This window comes from Cebus imitator, unplaced genomic scaffold (assembly GCF_001604975.1).
Source record: "Cebus imitator isolate Cc_AM_T3 unplaced genomic scaffold, Cebus_imitator-1.0 Scaffold218, whole genome shotgun sequence".
Taxonomy (NCBI): domain Eukaryota; kingdom Metazoa; phylum Chordata; class Mammalia; order Primates; family Cebidae; genus Cebus; species Cebus imitator.
The window spans coordinates 438,620-458,564 of record NW_016107533.1 but is presented as its reverse complement, the minus strand read 5'-3'; the positions used below and the strand labels follow the sequence as shown (position 1 = coordinate 458,564).

Sequence of the window (19,945 nt, the reverse complement as noted above, 5' to 3'; positions counted from 1 at the left end):
ACCGAGAAATTAACAATTAACCTTCCCAAGGTTATACAACTACTTATTAGCAAAGTTGATATTAAAACCTGTGATGTCTGCCCCTGTGTACTCACATGGCAAAAGAGAATCTCTGCTTGCCCCTGTTTTCAACTTATATATTATTGCGCTTTAGGTTCTGGATACATGTGCAGAACATGCAGGATTGTTTTATAGGTATATACATGGCAATATGGTTTACCGCCTCTATCCCCATCACCTATATCTGGCATTTCTCCCGATGTTATCCCTCCCCAACTCCCTATCTGTCACTGTCCCTCACCTAGTTCCCCACAATAGACCCAGTGTGTGATGCTTTACTCCTTGTATCCATGTATTCTCATTGTTCAATTCCTGCCTACGAGGGAGAACATGTGGTATTTGATTTTCTGGTTTTGTGTCAGTTTGCTGAGAATTATGGTTTTCAAATTCATCCATGTCCCTACAAAGGATATGAACTCATCATTATTTATGGCTGCATAGTATTCCATGGTGGATATGTGCCACATTTTCCTTGTCCGTTCTATCATCGATGGGCACTTGGGTTGGTTCCAGGTCTTTGCTATTGTAAACAGTGCCACAATACGTGTGCATGTGTCTTTATAATAGAATGATTTATAATCCTTTGGGTATATACTCAGTAATGGGATTGCTGGGTCAAATAGAATTTCTATTTCTAGGCCCTTGAAGAATTACCACACTGTCTTCCACAATGGTTGAACTAATTTACACTCCCACTAACAGTGTAAAAGTGTTCCTGCTTCTCCACATCCTTTCCAGCATCTGTTTCTCCAGATTTTTTAATGATCGCCATTCTAACTGGTGTGTGACGGTATCTCAATGTGGTTTTGATTTGCATTTCTCTAATGATTGTGATGATGAGCATTTTTTCGTATGTTTGTTGGCCTCAAGTACCTCTTCTTTTGTAAAGTGTCTGTTCGTATCCTTGGCCCACTTTTGAATGGATTTGTTTGTTTTTTTCTTGTAAATCTGTTTTAGTTCTTTGCAGATTCTGGATGTTAGCCCTTTGTCAGATGGGTAGATTGCAAAACTTATTTCCCATTTTGTTGAGTGCTAGTTCACTCTAATGATTGTTTCTTTTGCTCTGCAGAAGCAGATAAGTTTAACTAGATCTCATTTGTCTATTTTGGCTTTTGTTGCCAGTGCTTTTTGTGTTTTAGGCATGAAGTCCTTGCCTATACCTATGTCCTGAATAGTTTTGCCTAGGTTTTCTTCTAGGGTTTTTATGGTGTTAGGCTGTGTGTTTAAGTCTTTAATCCATCCGGAGTTAATTTTAGTGTAAGGTGTCAGAAAGAGGTCAAGTTTCAGTTTTCTGCACGTGGCTAGCCAGTTTTCCTAACACGATTTATTAAACTGGGAATCCTTTCCCCTTTGCTTGTTTTTGTCAGGTTTGTCAAAGATCAGATGGTTGTAGATGTGTGCCATTGCCTTCGACGCCTCTGTTCTGTTTCATTGCTCTATATTTCTGTTTTGGTACCACTACCATGCTGTTTTGATTACTGTAGCCTTGTAGTATAGTTTGAAGTCAGGTAGGGTGATACCTCCAGCTTTGTTTTTTTTGCTTAGTATCAACTTGTCTATTCAGCCTCTTTTTTGGTTACATATGAAGTTTAAGGTGTTTTTTTCCAGTGCTGTGAAGAGGGCCATAGGTAGCTTGATGGGGGATAGAGTTGAATCTATAAATTACTTTGGGCAGTGTGGCCATTTTCACAATATTAATTCTTTCTAACTATGAGCATGGAATGTTTTTCCATCTGTCTATGTCCTCTCTTATTTCCTTGAGCTGTGGTGGGTAGTTCTCCTTGAAGAGGTCCTTTGCATCCTTTGTTAGTTGCGTTCAAAGCTATTTCATTCCCTTTGTAGCAATCGTGAATGGCAGTTTGTTCTTAATTTGGCTCTCTTTTAGTCTGTTATTGGTGTATAGGAATGTTTGTGATTTCTACACATTGATTTTGTATCCTGAGACTTTGCTGAAATTGCTTATCAGTTTAAGGAGATTTTGGGCTGACGCAATGGGGTCTTCTAAATATACATTCATGTCGTCTGCAAATAGAGAGAATTTGACTTCCTCCTTTCCTAATTGAATACCCTTTTTTTCTTTTTCTTGCCTGATTGGTCTGGCTAGAACTTCCAATATTATATTGAATAGGAGTGGTGAGAGAGGGCATCCTTCTCTAGTGCCAGATTTCAAAGGGAATGCTTCCAGTTTTTGCCCTTTCAATATGATATTGGCTATGGGTTTGTTGTAAATAGCTTTTATTATTTTGAGATACGTTCTGTCGATACCTAGTTTATTGAGAATTTTTAGCATAAAGGGCTGTTTAATTTTGTCAATGGCCTTCTTTGCATCTATTGAGATAATCATGTGTTTTTTGTCTTTGGTTCTGTTTATTTGGTGAATTATGTTTATAGACTTGCATATGTTAAACCAGTCTTGCATCTCCAGGATGAAGCCTACTTGATTGTGATGGACAAGCTTGTTGATGTACTGTTGCAATCGGTTTGCCAGTATTTTATTGAAGATTTTTGCATCTATGTCCATCATGGATATTGGCCTGAAGTTTTCTTTTCTTGTTGAGTCTCTGTTGGATTTTGGTATCAGGATAATGTTGGTCTCATATAATGATTTGGGAAGGATTCCCTCTTTTTGGATTCTTTGAACGAGTTTTAGAAGGAGTGGTACTAGCTCCTCTTTGTATGCCTGTAGAATTCAGCCATGAACCCATCTGGACCAGGGCTCTTTTTGGTTGGTCAGCTATTGATTGCTGCCTCAACTCCAGCCATTGTTATTGGTTTATTGAGGGTTTCAACTTCTTCCTGGTTTAGGTTTGGGATGGTGCAAGTGTCCAGGAATTTATCCATTTATTTCAGATTTACTGGTTTATGTGCATAGGATTGTTTGTAGTAATCTCTGATGGTAGTTTGTATTTCTGTGGAATTGGTGGTGATATCCCTCTTATCATTTCTTATTGCATATATTTGATTCTTCTCTCTTTGTTTTTAATTAATCTCGGTAGCTATCTATTTTGTTGATCTTTTCAAAAAACCAGCTCCTGGATTTATTAATTTTTTGAAGGGTTTTTTTTTGTCTCTATCTCCTTCAGTTCTGCTCTGATCTTAGTTATTTCTTGTCTTCTGCTAGCTTTTGAGGTTTTTTATCTTGCATCTCTACCTATTTCAATTTTCATGACAGGGTATTGATTTTACATCTTTCCTTGCTTCTCATGTGGGCATTTATTGCTATAAATTTTCCCCTAGACACTGCTTTAAATGTGTCCCAGAGATTCTGGTACATTGTGTCTTCATTCTCGCTGGTTTCAAAGAACATCTTTATTTCTGCCTTCATTTCATTGTTTATCCTGTCAACATTCAAGAGCCAGTTGTTCAGTTTCCGTGAAGTTGTGCGGTTCTGAGTTAGTTTCTTAATCCTGAGTTCTAATTTGATTGCACTGTGGTCTGAGAGGCTGTTTGTTGTGATTTCCATTTTTTCATTTGCTGAGGAGTGTATTACTTCCAATTATGTGGTCAATTTTAGAGTACGTGTTTTGTGCTGCTGAGAAGACTGTATATTCTGTGGATTTGGGGTGAAGAGTTCTGTAAATGTATTAGGCTTTCTTGGTCCAGACCTGAGTTCAAGTCCTGGATATCCTTGTTAATTTTCTGTCTTGCTGATCTGTCTAATATTGATGGAGTGTTAAAGTCTCCCACTATTATTGTGTGGGAGTCTAAGTCTCTTTGTAGGTCATTAAGAACTTGCATTATATATCTGAGTGCTCCTGTATTGGGTGCATATTTATTTAGGATAGTTAGTTCTCCTTGTTGCATTGATCCTTTTACCATTAAGTAATGCTGTTCTTAGTCTCTTTTCATCTTTGTTAGTTTAAAGTCTATTTTATCAGAGACTAGGATTGCAGCTCCTGCTTTTTTTTTTTGCTCTCCATTTGCTTAATACATTTTCCTTCACGCCTTTATTTTGAGCCTATCTGTATCCTTGCATGTGTGATGGGTTTCTGGATAGAGCACACTGATAGGTTTTGCCTTTTTATGCAATTTGCCAGTCACTGTCTTTTGATTGTGGCATTTAGCCTATTTACATTTAAGGTTAATATTGTTATGTGTGAAATTGATCCTGCCATTTTGATGCTAGCTCGTTGTTTTGCCCGTTAGTTGACACAGTTTCTTCACTGTGTCGATGCTTTTTACCATTTGGTACGTTTCTGGAGTGGCTGGTACTGGTTGTTCCTTTCTATGTGTAGTGCTTCTTTCAGGAGCTCTTGTAAGGCAGGCCTGGTAGTGATGAAATCTCTGAGCTATTGCTTGTTCATAAAGGACTTTATTTCTCTTTTGCTTATAAAGCTTAGTTTGGCTGGACATGAAATTCTGGGTTGAAAGTTCTTTTCTTTAAGGATGTTGAATATTGGCCCCCACTCTCTTCTGGCTTGTAGGGTTTCTGCTGAGAGGTACTCTGTGAGTCTGCTGGTTTTCCCTTTGTGGGTAACCCAACCTTTCTCTCTGGATGCCCTTAGCGTTTTCTCCTTCATTTCAACCCTGGTGAATCTGACGATTATGTGCCTTGGGGTTGCTCTTCTTGAGGAATATGTTTGTGGTAGTCTCTGTATTTCCTGGACTTGAACATTTGCCTGCCTTGCTAGGTTGGGGAAGTTTTCTTGGATAATATCCTGAAGAGTGTTTTCCAGCTTGGATTCATTCTGTCCGTCACATTCAGGTACACCTATCAAATGTAGCTTAGGCCTTTTGACATAATCCCATATTTCTTGGAGGTTTTATTCATTTCTTTTTACTTTTTTTCTCTAATCTTTCCTTCTTATTTTATTTCATTGAGTTGATCTTCAATCTCTGATATCCTTTCTTCTGCTTGGTCAATTTGGCTATTGAAACTCGTGTATTCTTCACGAAGTTCTCGTGTTATGTTTTTCAGCTCCATCAATTCACTTATCTTCTCTAAGCTGTTTATTCTCGTTAGCATTTCATCAAACCTTTTTTCAAGGTTCTTAGTTTCTTTGCATTGGGTTAGAACATGTTCTTTTAGCTCAGAGAAGTTTGTTATTACCCACTTTCTGAAGCCTGTTTCTGTCAATTCATCAGACTCATTCTCCATCCAGCCTTGTTCCCTGGCTGATGAGGAGTTGTGATCCCTTGCAGGAGGAGAGGTGTTCTGGTTTTTGGTGTTTTCATCATTTTTCCACTGGTTTCTTCCCATTATTTTGGATTTATCTACCTGTTGCCTTTGTAGTTGGTGACTTTCAGATGGGTTCTCTGAGTAGATGTCCTTTTTGTTGATGATGAAGTTCTTTCTTTCTATTTTTTAGTTTGCCTTCTAACAGTCAGGCCCCTCTGCTGTAGGACTGCTGGAGGTCCACTCTAGACCCTATTTGTGAATTTATTATTATTATTGTTGTGGATTTATCTACCTGTGGTCTTTGTAGTTGGTGACTTTCAGACGGGGTCTCTGAGTAGATGTCCTTTTTGTTGATGATGAAGTTATTTCTTTCTGTTTTTTAGCTTTTCTTCTAACAGTCAGACCCCTCTGCTGTAGGACTGCTGGAGGTCCACTCCAGACCCTGCTTACCTGAGGATCACCTGTGGCAGCTACAGAACATTAAGTGTTGCTGCCAGTTACTTTTTCTGTTATCTTTGTCCCAGAAGGATACCCACCAGACATCAGCCTGAGCTCTCCTTTATGAGGTATCTCTTTGGATATATGGGTGTTGGGGAGCTGTGTGAGGAGACAGTCAGTCCCTTATAGGAGCTCAAGTGCTGAGCTGTGAGCTCTGTTGTTCCGTTCAGAGCTGCTGGGCAGATATATTTAAGTCTGCTGCAGTGGAACTCATAACCACCTTTTTTCCCTAGATGCGCTGTCCTGGGAAGGTAGGGCTTTATTTATAAGTTCCTGATGTGTTGCTGCCTTTTTTCAGAGATGCCCTGCCTGGTGAGGAAGGAGCCTAGTCACTGTCTGCCATCAGAGGCATTGCCAAGCTGCCATGGGCTCTGCCCAGCTGCTGTGTGACCTTCCTTGTGGTTTTGTTTATAGAGGTATAGTTAGAACTGCCTTGGTAATGGCAGTCTGCCTCAGTAATGGTGGACTGTGACTGTAATGGCAGACTGCCTCAGTAATGGTGGACGCCCTTCCCCCCACAGAGCTGGACCATCCCTGGTCCAGCTATGCTTGCTGTGAAATTCTCAATCTAGAGTGTTTCAGATTGCTGGTCTTTGTTGGGGGTGGGACCCACTGAGCCAGATCACCTGGCTCCCTGTTTCACCCCCCTTTTTTTCAATCGAATGGGCAACTCTGTCTCCCAGGTGTTTCAGTCACAGTTGAAACAGCACCCAGATTTGTGTGAGTTTTTGTGCGGAGACCCACTGCTCTGGCTGAAATGGCCTTGCTGGAGACTCATGGTGCTTTTCCACCTGGGAATCTTCTGGTCTGTAGGCAGTAAAAACTTGTTTGGAAATGTGATCACTCACCCTCTGCATTCTCGCTGGGAACTGCACTCCAGAGCTGTTCCTATTTAGCCATCTTGGATCGTCTCCCTGTCTTCAACTTTTTATCCTTACTTTCCCATTGTGTTCCTACAATCAACAAGTTCTAATTGCTAATGCCTCATCTAAATTTTTTCTTTTCCTTATTAATGTATCTTAATCATCTTATTCTTATTGTAGGGTAGCACAGAGTCTTTATTTTCTAGGAAGAAGGGGCTTGAATGCAAGTATCCTCTCTTCTTGATACTTTGGGCTAGTCCATAATCTTGCAACACATTCTTGGACCCTCTTTCCACTTAGCAATTTTGTGTGATTATCAGTGCTAATTATTCTTCCTATTTCTTGGTGAAAGTAATATGTTTCCTGTTATTATATCAATTTTCTCTCTCCAGCAGCACTGCTAACATAGATTTTGAGGAATACATAGAATATATATGAACAGCCAAAAAACAGAATGTTTACATATATCCATAGCAACTAATATACATCATGTACAACCAATAAATAGGATATTTCAATGGACATATGTATATCTATAATTGTGTGTTTTAAGGTAAAATAACATAATTTTGCTATCTATACACATTATACATGTTGGCTATATTGTCCATTAATTTTTACAAATCCCTATGATGCATTTTTAGCCATCATTTTATAGAGGCTCAGAGAGGTTAAGTAACTTGTCCAAGGTCACAGTGTTACTAAGTAGCTCTATCATCTCACCATACACTTTTGTGATATCTGGTACATCTTCCTAATGGCTATCCTCAATTGTAATGTATACTTATTTTTTATGAGTGTTTGATTATTGTTTTACTCATCTATATGGCAGAGTTTGCATCTTTTTTGCTTAGCGTTTTATTACTGTAACCAAAAAAATGACTGATGCATAGTAGCTGCTCATGAGATATTGAAAAAAATTAAATTGTAAAATTATATTATTGGATTAAAGTAAAATAATTTAATACTTAAAACATAAAATATAACATAAATAAAAGTTGCAGAGCCTATATCAGACAAAATCTGACTCCAAATCCAGTCTCCTCTGGCCAGCTTACTGCTCTTCCTTTCAAAGTACCTAAGAAATCATCTTAGTTACTACAACAGGGGTGTCATCTATGTTTGAGGCATCAAGTCAAGCATATATGCTGCCACTCTCTCCTTTTGTTCCCATGACATACATTGCTGAACAGTCATCACTCCCTTTCCCATAGAGCCTACATTAGGATTCAGAATTCTTCTCTACTCAGGACTTTAGACAACCGTTACCTATCAGTTGCTGTTGACTAAGATATAAATCTAGAAGGTAACTGAAAAAAGTTTGTCCTATTAAATTTATAGTAGCTGTTTCTTCTGCTAGCTATTCCAACCCTGTTGGGGGGCAAGGGTGGTCAGAACATTAATATTAGGAACAATTGTATTATATCATCACATGTATTAACAAATTCTGAAAGTGAAAAAACATCTGTTTATTTACCTATCTATACATCTGTGGAGGATGAGAGAAAGAAAGGACATGTTACCCTTCTGACAAAATTCCCTAGAAATCCCTCCTCTCAACACATAGGTTCGAAATGATATGGGTCAGAATAGCAGGTGCTCCTTTATCTCAAGTGAGTTATGTTTATTCACAAAGATGTCTGTACAGGGAAACTGCTGTCTCAATTGGTCTTTGCTTCACATAACAATTTGTCCTTTCAGGAAGACTGCCTTTTAATTTGGTCACACACCTATAGTAGGCAAAACCAGCCTCAAAATGGTTGCCATGCTCACAGTTCCCTTCTGAGGAAATCTGAACATTTTCTGATGAGGGAAGTATCCCTAGGCAGTCCCTTAATAAACTGCCTGACTGGTGCTGCATGACCTTAGCCTTGATCACAAGTTATAGAATTGGATGTGGATATTGATGTAAGGAGAGTACAGTAATAGGCTTGGAAAAGGGCTTTGAGGCCAAGTGGCCCCAGGATTATCTCAAAAACTTTAAATGAGAGATACTGAGAAAGTTGAGGATGTTAGTAGTAGAAGCAGATGCTGAAAACACACAGAGAGATGTAATAGTAGGCAGAAGTCGTGAGACAATTGGCTTAGCAAGAATAGTATTTAAAAAAATTTTTTGTCTTCACAAAAATAAAAAAGTATAATTGGTCTAATGTCCTGAGAAGTAATATTCTCTGTTAATGTGTTAAGGCATGTTTTACATAAACCAGGAGTATTTGGGCAATATCTTTAATGAGAAATTACTTTCAATAATGTTTCTCTAGCAATTTCCAAAATATAAAAATTTATATGTTTTATAATTTCCAGATTTGGCTGTCCTTACTTTTCTAACAGTTAGTTGTTATTTGATTTGTACTCCTGAGAAAACACATCATCTGTTTATTCTGAGAACTTTATGTGTGCAGTTCCCAGGGTGTTCTGCAGGTTATAATGCCAAATATTTAACTTGGTCAGTAATGACAAAGGATGTTGAGTACTTTCGGAAATGGAATTCTAACTTAAGAGACACAGTACCTCACAGAGGAAGAGAGAAGGAGATGGTCATTGATTAGGTGTTGAATGAGTGTGTGGTAATGATTTGGGTAAATGGGATTTGCTAATTTTCTGTCTGAGTAAATATACTAATAAGAAGACTCACTTAGGCAGGCTGTTAATCAGCATTTCTGTTAGCAACGTGGCTGAGAAATATTGATTTGGCTGTAATTGTAGATGTCTAATAAATGCAGTGTGGTCCCATGACTGGTCTGTTGCCACAGGATATATTTGGCATAAATCAGGGTAATCAGGAAGCAATAGAGACATGTTAGACAATTCAACATGATCTGATGTCTAATATCATCATTACTTTTATTTTCTTTGCTAAAGAAAGTATCAAGATATTTTGAATTTTGAATTTAACATATTTTTGTTTGAGACTAATCAGTTTTCTAGTAATTATCAATTAATTTAATTCTGTTTTCTCTAATATATACTTCAATTTTATTTGTTTTTCTTACTCATTTTTTCGTTGTTTGGTTTTGTTCTATATGGAGTAGTAGTTATAACTTTTGTTAATACTTTATATAATTTTTATTATCTTATGTTCGTTATCTCTGGTTAAATTTTTTTCTTGATTAGAATGCAACAGATTTTTATTGAAGCAAAGTTAGAGAATATGGAAAAGTAGTAAAATGAAAATAAAAAAAATTCTCGAAATGCCAGTCTTTGTTCTGGAACATAATAAATTATTATAATAGTTGGAAGAAAATAAGGTGAATTTAGGTGTTAGAGAGCTAATACTTATTCCATTTTCATATTTAATACAGATAAGTTACAAAAGTAATCATATGTTTTTAAACTGTAAGATGCAAAAAACAACTTGTACCAATCTCTTATCTCCTATTCTGAATATTAATTATTTTTACAGGTAAAAATATGAGCAACAAGATTAACTTCAAGTTTTGAAGAAGGAAAATTCATAAAAATAAGAGCAGAATTAGAAAATTTATATGTAATAGTAAATATCAATTACAAGGAGTAATTATAAGGAGTAATAATTTTTCCTTAATATCTATTCTATTTTTATTATTAATACAACAGCCAATATTTAGATACACATAAGGTGGCTTAGAATAATAAATGCAATTGCAGCTAGGTATAGCTGTGGAAATAGACTTTGGTAATAAATGCAGTTGCAACTAGGTATAGTTATGGGATAGATTCTGGCCAATGTTGAGTTAGTGGACATCTTCTCCAGAAGCTTTGGAGAATCTGCCTCCAGAGAGAGCTACTGAGTGTACTTTGCTCTTTTCTTACTTTGTTTTTCCTTTCTTTTGGACCATGAGAACAATGGTAAAATGATATATGAAATACACCTAATACTTAAGGTCTCCATGAATAAAGCCACTGGGCCGACTTAAAGATCCCTCTCTAAACTTTTGTGGGAGACAGGGATAAAGTTCTGCATTTATTAAGCAGCTATTAATTGGAATTTCCTTGTTACTGTCATCTAAACCAATTCTGCCCCATAAAATCAACAAAGCTAAAGAATGGCTCTTTAAAAAGTAATATATTTGCAAATCTCTAGGTACATTTACCCGTGTCTTCCAAAAAAGGGGGAAAAAAAGAAAGAAAGAAAGAAAAAGAAAGAAGGCTCAAATCTGCAACATGAGGGAATACAAACTGGTACTTAAGTTCTACTGGCATTAGGAAGATAAAAAGAAGATGTAGAAAACGTTGTATCAATAAGCTTGAAAATATAAATTCTAAGAATTTTATTACTTACCAAATTGACTTAGAAAAGATAGAAAGCTTGAGTATCTTATAACCATTAAGGAAATTTAATAAGTATTTTAAAACTTTCCTATAAACAAAACACTGAAATTATATTATAAGTAAGTCCTACAAAATATTTAAGGCATTGGATATCAGTCAGTTTTTGCCAGTTTATACTGCATACAAGAAATCTTAGGCTGGGCACCATGGCTCATGCTTGTAATCCCACCACTTTGGGAGGCTGAGGCAGGTGGATCACCTGAGGTCAAGAGTTTGAGACCAGCCTGACAAACATGGAGAAACCCTCTCTCTACTAAAAATACAAAATTAGCCCGTTGTGGTGGTGCCTGTAATCCCAGCTACTCAGGAGGATGAGGCCGGAGAAACGCTTGAACCCAGGAGGTGGAGGTTGTGGTGAGCCGAGATCACGCAGTTGCACTCCAGCCTGGGCAAAGTCTGCCTCAAAAAAAAGAAAGAGCAAAACTCTGTCTCAAAACAAAAAAAAAAAAAGAAAAAAAATCTTAAAGTAGCAGTGTCTTATATAGCATGTCATCTTTCTTGCTCACATTATGGTATTATTGTTTTGCTGCAGCTTTGCAGTAGCTCTTCTCTAGGTGTGCTTTAGAATCATGTCTTCTAAATGTGTCTTCTAATTGTGGGACTCAAACCGAGGGAACGTTCTCTATTCTGGATATGCCTTTCTCATCACAAGGGATACAGGAGGAAGAAAGGCTGCATATGCATCCAGTTATATTATGACTTCTGCTTAGATGTGGCACATATTACAGCCACTCACACTTTGTTAGCCTGAGCAAGTCACATGGCCAAGCCCACATCAGTGGGGTCAGAAAGCAAATGGTTTTCAGAAAGCATAGGACTAGGGAAGAGAGATATTTCTGAAAATGGAACAATGGACGATACTATAGTAAAACCTAATATTTAGATGACCTCGGAGTACAAACAAGAGTAAAAACCCTCCAACTTGCTTTGAGAAGATATTACAGTTTGAAACTGAAAACAAGCAGGAGCAGTATGAGTGAGAAATATGACAACCAATCTTACTCATTAATTCATATACAAAAATTCCAAACAAGACCACAAGCCAATACAATAATATTTGGAAAGAAAATATTTGATGACAAAGTTGTTTTATTCCAGGAGTACAAGTTTTGATTAACACTAGAAAAGTAAAATAATGTAGTTTACCATACTAATTGATGAAAGAAAAAAAAATACTACCATCATGATAGATGCAGGAAAATCATTAGATACAATTCTCTTTCTTAAATATTCATTTAAAAATTTTACAATTATGGGTACATGTGTAGGTTTGTTACACAGGTTACAAACCTGTATTATGGGGGGTTGCTGTACAGATTATTTCATCACCCAAGTAGTAAGTGTAGTACCTATTAGTTATTTTTCCTGATTCTCTCCTTCCTTCCATCTTCCAGCCTCCTATAGATAGGCTCCAGCATGTGTTGTTCCCCTCTATGTGTCCATGTGTTTTCATCATTTAGCTCAAACTTTTAAATGAGAATATGTGGTATTTGGTTTTCTGTTCCTTTGTTAGTTTGCTAAGATAATGGCCTCCAGTCCCATTCATGTTCCTGCAAAGGACATGATCTCGTTCTTGTGAATAACATTCAAAATTGAATATTTCAATTAAAAATATTAGAAAGTGAAGAATAAATGAGAATTTATAAAGTTTTAATTAAGAAATTTTACTTCTGAAACAAGTTTAAACTTACCAAAAACTTGCAAAAGGATTTATGTGTACACTTTCTCAGCTTATTCAAATGTTAAGATCTTACATAACCAATGGCAACTATCAAAATCCAGAAATTAGCATCAATACAATACTTATTGAGTAACCTACAGTCCATATTCAAATATCATCAATTATCCCACAAATTTACTTTCTCTGAACCAGAATTTAATCCAGAACCAGACACGGATTTGTCTTTCATATCTCCTTTGTCACTTTTAGTTTCTCACTTTTTTCTTTGACTTTTATAATCTTGATACTTTTGAAGAATAATGGCCATTTACATGCATACCTTGTTTTACTGCATATTGCTGTATTGTGCTTCACGGATAACTGTGTGTTTTTACAAATTGAAGATTTGTGACAACCCTGCATTGAGAAAGTCTATTCGTGTCATGTTTCTAATAGCATGTGCTCACTTCATGTTTCTGTGCCACATTTTGGTGATTCTTGCAATATTTTGATGTTTTTCATTTCACATGTTATGGTGATCTATAATCAGTGATCTTTGATGTCACTATTATAATTATTTTGAGGTTCTATTATTAAATATTGTATGTGTTCTGACTACTCCACTGGCATGTTTTCTCTGTCTCTCTCCCTTTTATTGGGCTTCCTATTGCCTGAGACACACAACATGGAAATTAGGCCAGTTACCAACCTACAGTAGCCTCTAAATGTTCAAGTGAAAGGAAGAGTTGCAGGTGTCTCACTTTAAATCAGAAGCTAAAAATAATTAAACTTTGTGAGGAAGGCATGTAGAAAGTTGAAATGGGCTGAAAGCTAGACCTCTTGCACCAGATAGCCAAGTTGTGAATGTAAAATAAAGTTCATGAAAAAAATTCAAAGTGCTACTTCAGTGAACATTAATGATAAGAAAGCAAGGAGCCTTATTGCTGATAGGGAGAAAGTTTCAGTGGTTTGGATGGAAGACCAAACCAGCCACAACATTATCTTAAGCCAAAGCCTAACTCAGAGAAAGCCCTTAAATGTCTTCAATTCTGTGAAGGATGAGAAAGATGAGGAAGCTGCAGAAGAAAAGTTTGAAACTAGCAGATACTGGTTCAGAAGATTTAAAGAAAGCTCTCTCCAGAACACAAAAGTGCAAGGTGAAACAGCAAGTGCTGGTAGAGAAGCTGCAGCAAGTTATCTGAAGATCTAACTAAGATAACTGATAAAGGTGGCTACACTAAAGAACACATTTTTAAAATGTAGTTAAAATTTCCTTTTATTGGAAGGAATTGCCATCTAGGATTTTCATAGCTAGAAAGGAGAAGTCAATGCCTAACTTCAAATGACAGGTTAACTTTTTTGGTATGGGCTAACACAGCTGTTGACTTTAAGTTGAAACCAATTCTCATTTATCATTCTGAGAATCCTAGGTTTCCTTTAAGAATTATTCTAAATCTACTCTGCCCGTGTTCTATAAATGAAACAACTTGACCCAGCATATGTTTACAACATAGTTACCAGTTATTTTAAGCCTACTGTTGAGATCTGCTACTAGGGGAGAAAAGAATCCTTTCAAAATTTACTGTTCATTAACAATACACCTGGTCATCCAAAAGCTCTGATGGAGTATAAAAGTAATGTACCCGGTCATCCCAAAGCTGTGATGGGGATATAGAAGGAAATTAATGTTGCTTCAATGCAACATCCATTCTGCAGCCGAAGGACCAAGGAATAATTTTGACTGTCAAGTCTTATTATTTAAGCAATATTTTTTGTAAGGCTATAGCTGCCTTAGATAATGATTCCTCTGATGGATCTGGGCAAAGTAAATTGAAAACCTCTAAAAATGTCTCACCCTTCTAGACACCAGTAAGAATGTTCATGATTCATGGGAGGAGGTCAAGTATCAGCCTTAACAGGCCCTTGTAAGAAGTTGCTTCCAACTCTCATGGATGACTTTGAGGACATCAACACTTTGGTGGAGGAAATCGCTGCAGATGTGAATGATTGTTACCAGAGACTTAGAAGAGTAATGGGGTGGGGGGGGTGGGGGGGGATAAAGTGGAGATGGTTAATGGGTACAAATGTACAGTTAGATAGAGTAAATAAGATCTAGTATTTGCTAGCACAATAGAGTGACTATAGTTAACAATATGTATCGTATATTTTAAAATAATTGTAAGGTTGAAATCAAAATATTTCTAACACAAAGAAATGATAAATGCTTGAAGTGATGAATCCTTCAATTACCCTTATTTCTTCATAACACATTGTATACCTGTATCAAAATGTCATATATATCTCATAAAAATATACAACTATTATATACTAATAATAATTTAAAATAATTAAAAAGAAATAACATTAAAAGTGAAGCCTGAAGATGTGACTGAATTGCTACAATCTCATGATTCAATGTAACAGATGAGGAGTTGTTTCTTAAGGATGAGCAAAGAAAATGGTTTCTTGAGATAAAATCAACTCTCAGTAAAGATGCTGTGAACACTGTTGAAAGGACAACAAAAGTTTAAAATATCACATCAGTGTAGTTGATAAAGCAGTGCAGGATTTGAGAGGATTAATTCCAGTTTTGAAAAAAGTTCTACTCTGAGTAAAATTGTATCAAACAGCATGGGATGCTGCAGAGAAATCTTTTGTAAAAGGAAGAATCTATGCAGCAAACTTCATTGTTGTTTTATTTCAAGAAATTGCCACAGTCACTCAGCCTTCAACAGCCACCACCCTGACCAGTCAGCAGCCAGACCCTCTACCAGCAAAACGATTATGACTCTGCAGGCTTAGATGATTGTTACTTTTGTTGTTGTTTTTTGTTTTTTAACAATGAAGTAAGTTTTAATTAAAGTATGTATATTGGTCTTGCAAACATAATGCTATTGCATGCTTAATAGATTACAATATAATATGACACATAACTTTTATATGCACTAGGAAGCCAAAATATTCTTGTGACTCCCTTTATCATGGTATTTATTACAGTGATCTGGAACCCAACCAAAAATATCCTGAGAGGTTTGTCTGTATTTTATAGCTTGTTCCTTAATTTAGGTTTGTGTTATGACTCCCAATTGTTAAACTCAGATTTCACATTTCTAGCAAGAACAACACAGAGATGATGTACCATCTCTGTACATCATATTAGGAAACTTACAACATTGATATGTCTCATTAATGGGAATGCTATCTCTATTCAACTGGTTAAGGTGGGGTTTGCTGGGATTATTTTCATCATAAAGATACTATTTTCTTCTTTCTAAATAGAAAGGCATCTTGTGGAAATACTTCTTGACTGTGTAAGTGTTCTGTTTCCCACCATACTTTTGCCCACGAATTTGAATATCCATTGATGATGCTTGACTGCAAAAAATTATGGCTGTGGGATTTGCTAAAATGGTCATCTTTGATTTTCAAGATTATGTCTGTGTCTAATAGTTAAAATTCAACTGTGAGGAAGTGCTTCTGTTTTTCCCCTTTTATTTATTTATTCATATATTTATATTTGATACAGACTTGTGAATATTTGTGTACTCTCTGGGTTATGATTCATTACTTCCATTATATCTTTTATTCCTTAAATTGTCCTAGTTTTTATAATTGGGTGCCACTTCAAGTTCACTCCTATGGCCTTTTAAAATGTCCCCGTCATGTTTTGAAGCACTCCCTTCTTTTTGATGCTGAAAAGATGTTCCAGGTTCATCTTGTATTTTCTACGTCTGTTCCAAGAATCAATCATTTTTCAAGGAGCTCTAGTTCTTTGTATTGGAGAATGATAATTAGAAATGAAGATCTGGGTTCAGGATGTAGTCAGTGCTACCAGTATTATTGTTTGTAGGCCTCCATCAGCAAAACTGTGCTAGAAAATATCGCTGAACTAGAAAATATAACTATTAATATATATTAATATTTATACACATCTGCTTATAAATGTATATTTAAATGTATATTAAAATCATGAGTTTCTGCTAATCATTCCAATCCCATCTCTGAATATATTCTAGCCTCTGCCCTGCCTCCTGAGGATCTGGGTGAGGATCAGATCCTGGTTTCCTCCCATTTCAGGTGGCTGCCCAGCATTGCTAGAGTTCCTTGGCTGTAGCCACATTACTCCAGTCTCTTTTACTGCTTTCTCATCGCCTTGTTCTCTGTGTGTCTGAGAGAAACTTCCAGTTACCTTTTTCTTAGAAGGACCCTTGTGAATACATTTAAGGCCTAATCAGATAATCCAGAATAATCTTCCCACCTTAACATTCTAAATCATATTTATAAACCCTTTTCTCAAAGTAATAATCACAGGTTCTGGGGATTAGGGCATGAACAAATATGTGGGAGCCATTATTAGCCTGCCACAGTAACCAGTCTCACTAATTTCTGGTTTATGCTTTCTGTTTTGTTTTTATTTTTTCCCCACATGAAAATACATATAACTTTTCTTATTCCTCTTTCTTTTAATAGTAAACATAGCGTATAATAGGTAATCTTTTGCATTTTGCTTTTTTCATTAAACAATATATCTGAGAAATAAGTCCGTATCTATTCATAGAGATATTTCATTTTTTTACAACTTCATAGAACTCCACGTTGTGGATCTACTATGGTTTATTAATCCATGATCCTATATAAGTATTTTAGATTGTTACTAATAATTTACAATTTCAAATAGTGCTGCATATGTGTTTTGGTATTGCTTCTCAGGGCAAATTCCTACAAGTAGAATAGCTGCGTAAAAAGATAAGAGTATATATAATATTGCTGGGATTTCCAAATTCCCCTTTAGAAGCATCACACAGGTTTGCATTCTTACCACCAATGTGTGCCTGTTTCTAAGTAGCTTCCCCACAGATTATGTTGTCACACTTTTTAATATTCACAAGCCTGATAAGAAATGTTTTAATTTTCATTTCTCTAGTCATGAGTGAGGCTGAACATATTTCCATATATTTAAGGGCCATTTTAATATCTTTTTATTTTTAATTGTCTTTTATGCATAAAAGAACGTGTGTGGCCAAGTGAATTGTGCCTCTAAGTAAATCTGGATAAATATCAAATTAATAAAAAATTGCTTAAGGTATTCATTTTATATTAGAAACAATAAAAGAATGATATTATCACTTTTATTCAACATTGAGTTAGTTGTCCTGGCTAATGAAGTAAAGCATGAAAAAAAAAAAGTAAAAGAATTAGGAAGGAAGAAAATAAAACCATCATTATTCATAACTAACACAGTTGCCTGTATAGACAAATAAAAAACATTCACAGGTAATATATTAGAACTATTGAGATGACTTAACAGTATTTCTGGTTATAGAATATAAGATAATTGCATTTCTAAATATGAAAAAATGTAATTCATAAAAACATACAATTAAAACTGAATAAAATGTTAAAAACCTAGAAATAGTGCAACTTAAAATTTTAAGGCATTTATTGATAAATATAAATTTTACATTTTATTCAAAGTTATTAAGGAAGATCTGATGAATAGAGACATGTTTACGGATAAAAGACATATTGTAATAAAATTTAATTGTTCTCGTCAGGCTGAGATTCTGTTCAAAATCTCAAGCCCTTGCAGTGCAACGTGTCCAGCTGAGCCTTACATTTACATGGAAGAGCAAAGACATTCCTGAAGGATTAAGAACCAGTTGGAGCACTGGTCTATGAGACATCAAAACTTCACAGAAAAAGAAACCCAAGTGGTTAATAAGCATAGGAAAATATGTCCAATCTCACCCATATTCAGGAAAGTGTATACCAGAAGTTTCAAGATATCATACCACATTTATCTAGTTAGTACAAATGATAAAGGTGAACAAGCATAAACAGAAAGCAAGTGGATACTTTAACCTTGCTGGTGACAATGTAAAATTTAAAGAGATATTCTAAAGCATTTGTCTGTATCAAAAGAAAGTAAAAACGGGCATGTATTTTCATTGGAGAAATTCCATTTTGAGACACATAACTAAAATAAATTATTTTGATATATATACTCAGAGATAAGTACAGATATGCTCCGAATAGCAACATTTTTAAGAATAAAACATTGTTTAAGAACCCAAATTTTATTCTACCAAGGAATAAACTATTGTATCATCAGATAATAGCAAATCTATACAGTGGTGAAAATAAATGACCTTCAGCTGCAATTGTCAATGTGGATAAATCTCAAGAACAATATTGAGCAAAAATCAAGCTGCAGCAGAACATGTATTCTATAGAGTTCATAAATAGATAAAGCTAAACAATGTATTGTTTAGGGATACATTGCTAGAGATATGTGGTAGAACTATTTTTAAAAAGTAAGGACATGATAAACACAAACTTCTTGATAGTGACTACATTCAGATGTTGGGGGAGAGAGTGGGCTGATATCAGGAAAGATCACACAAGATTTTAAGGTTCTAGAGTGTTTCATTGTTTAAAATAGGCATACTCATCACACCTTACACATATGCCACACATACTTTTATGAATGTATAAAACCTGAAAAAATGTGGATTGAACAAATATATAAAACCTGGGGAAAATACGAAAATACGGATATTAATTGAAAGCATCAATGTGACTCATTATCCTTTGAGAAATGGTTATTTATATGTTTTGTTATGAGAGGGCTGATAGCTCCTCTGTTCCCACTCTACTTACCATTGGCTCATATACTTATTCACTGCTGGTTGATTATGTTGGCCTAGAATATCGTTCTCCACTAAAAAAAATCAAGACTCAGAATCCAATTTTATGTCTTGGGACAACTAAAGCCCAGATGAACTGTGACATCTTAACAGAAAGCAAGAAGCTTTCATAGAGACAGAGGAAGAGCCATCAGCAGTGTCAGAAAAGGCAAAACAGGAAGTGAATGTTGCTGGTTTCTTAATACTGATAATTTGAATGTCTAAAGGAAAATAGTCAATACCATTAATTTGAATCAATCGAATTTGGAAATGGTCATGAGTCCATAACAATGCTTGAAAAGAGTAAAGTGATATAAGCTGTTGGAGTAGATCATGTATGCCAATAGGAGTCAATTTAGTAGGAGCTCAGTTTCTCACAGATGAGAAAATGGGTTAAGTCAAATGACTTAAGGGTAAGTGGGCATTTGTTTGATTAGAACAATACTACCCTCTCATTGAATAGTTCAAGTAGCAATTCAAGTATTAGTAAGGAGCATTTGCTCTACTCTGGCAGAAGTATAAGATGTGTCTTACAATGACAAAGAAAGATGAGCCTGCTGAGTTAATACTGTGAGATATTGATCTGAGATCAGAGGCTGGATTGCAAGTGCAGGCCTCAGGCATGTCAGAAGAGATAATAAATTTGAGTGCTGAACTTTTGGGAATAAGCTGAACTTTTGGGAATGTATTTCACTTGGTGACCAGGCAGGTGTGAAGCCAGTATGCAGAAGAGTTGAGGAGCTCGCAG

The 19,945-nt window shown here is 35.8% G+C and overlaps 1 long non-coding RNA gene across 1 annotated transcript in view; it reads left to right on the top strand.

Annotated features, from left to right (window-relative positions):
• Nucleotides 1-19,945, top strand: part of LOC108318359 — a 148,961-nt gene that overhangs the window by 106,515 nt on the left and 22,501 nt on the right. The window lies entirely within an intron of this gene.